The following is a 1,923-nucleotide window of genomic DNA, read 5'->3' as shown; positions in this document are numbered from 1 at the left end:
TTGTTGTTAAGTACCATGGAGTCTGTTCCAACTCATAGTGACCCTGCACAGGGTTTCCGAGGCTATAAATCTTTACAGGAGCAGAATGCCTCATCTTTTTCCCATGGAACCGCTGGTAGCTTTGAACTGCTGACCTTATGGTTGGCAGCCAGACTGGTAACCACTAATATTATATCATGCAATCTCCAACATTGTTTCTATTACTAAGGTCATATTTTCCAATTACTGATCCTTCCTCTTTGTTTCCAACCTTTGCATTGCAATCTCCAATAATTATTGTAACATCTTGATTGCATGTTTGATCAATTTTAGACTGAAGATGTAAATAGAATTAATAATTTTCATCATCACTGACTTTAGTGGATGATGTTTTAATTTTAATAATAATGGCATTTACTGGTCTTCCTTGTAGGCATATGAATATGATTCTATCTCAGTGTTGTTCTTCAGGAGAGATATAGATATGTTCTTTTTGATGATGAATGTAATGCCTTTCCTCACCAAATTGTCATTACCAGCATAGTAAACAAGGTGATTATTAGAATAAAATTGTCAATACCAATCAATTTCACCTGACTAATACCTAGGATGTTGATATTTATGTATTCCACTATATTTTTGATAATTTACAAATTTCCTAGAGTCATATTTCATACATTCCATGTTCCAAATATTAATGGATATATACAGTTTTTTGTCTTCATATTGAGTTGTGCCCCATCAGCAAATGAAGATCCCAAGGGCTTTACTTCATTCATGCCACCACACTCAACTATACTTTGAAGAAGTAGCATTCCTCAGTCCTGTTTTGAATACCTTCCAAACTGAGAGGCTCATCTTCTCTCACTATATCTTACAATATTCTGGTGTTCTTCATCATGTTTCAATATTCATTATTCTGGTACCGATAGTGTTCTACTGCTATTCACATTATTTTCAGTGAATAAATATTCAGAAGTAGTCTCTCTCTCCTGTTTCTAGTTTGTGTCCTTCTGGAAGCTCAGCTGAACCCTGTCCACAATGGGTGACCTTATTGGCATAGGTTCCAGAATCACATCAACATACAAGCCACCACAGTATGACAAACTGACAGACAAATGGTAGTACCTACCTGGAGATCAGTATAATTGCATGATTGTGTATAGAACAATATTTACTTGTGTTTCCTTTAACTATTGCACTCCTCCTTGTGTCTTATCCTTAAATTCATAATTTTCTGCCCACATCACTTTTGTTGTGTATTGAATTCCTCTTCATACAAGTTAATACATGTCTATCCTATATTGAGTGAATAATTCCATTTTCCCTTATACCCCTGATAACTATAAATTAATATTTATTTTAGTGTGAAATTTTTCCTGATCATTTACAATTTTGGTCTCATATAATATTTGTTTCTTAGTGATTGGCAGATTTCATTCAGTATATTGTTCTCTAGGTTCATTCCTGTTATGAAGTAGATACCTGATTCATTGTTATTCTTCAACAGTGCATAGTATTCTGCACCAATGTTTTTAATCCATTCTGTCATTGATGAGCATTTATATTGACCCATCTTTTGGCTATTGTGAATAGTGCTATGATGAACATTTTTGTTGTTGTTAGGTGCCACTGAGTTGGTACCAACTCATAGTGACCCTATGCACAACAGAACGAAACATTGCCTGGTCCTGGGTCCAATTTCACAATTGTTTCCATTATTGAGCTCATTGATGATGCCATTTTGCAAGTCCATCTCACTGGGGGTCTTCCTCTTTTTCACTGACCCTATATTTTAACAAGCTAAAGCAAATGGAAAAATTGAAGAGGTCCAAGAGCTAAACAGAACATTTCAAAGATCAGCTTGAGAAGATAAAGCCAAATACTGTAATAAAATATGCAAAGATTTAGAGTTAGAAAACCAAAAGGGAAGAACACGGTCAG

Source organism: Chrysochloris asiatica, unplaced genomic scaffold (assembly GCF_000296735.1).
Source record: "Chrysochloris asiatica unplaced genomic scaffold, ChrAsi1.0 scaffold00073, whole genome shotgun sequence".
Taxonomy (NCBI): Eukaryota; Metazoa; Chordata; class Mammalia; order Afrosoricida; family Chrysochloridae; genus Chrysochloris; species Chrysochloris asiatica.
This window is presented reverse-complemented; position numbering follows the sequence as displayed.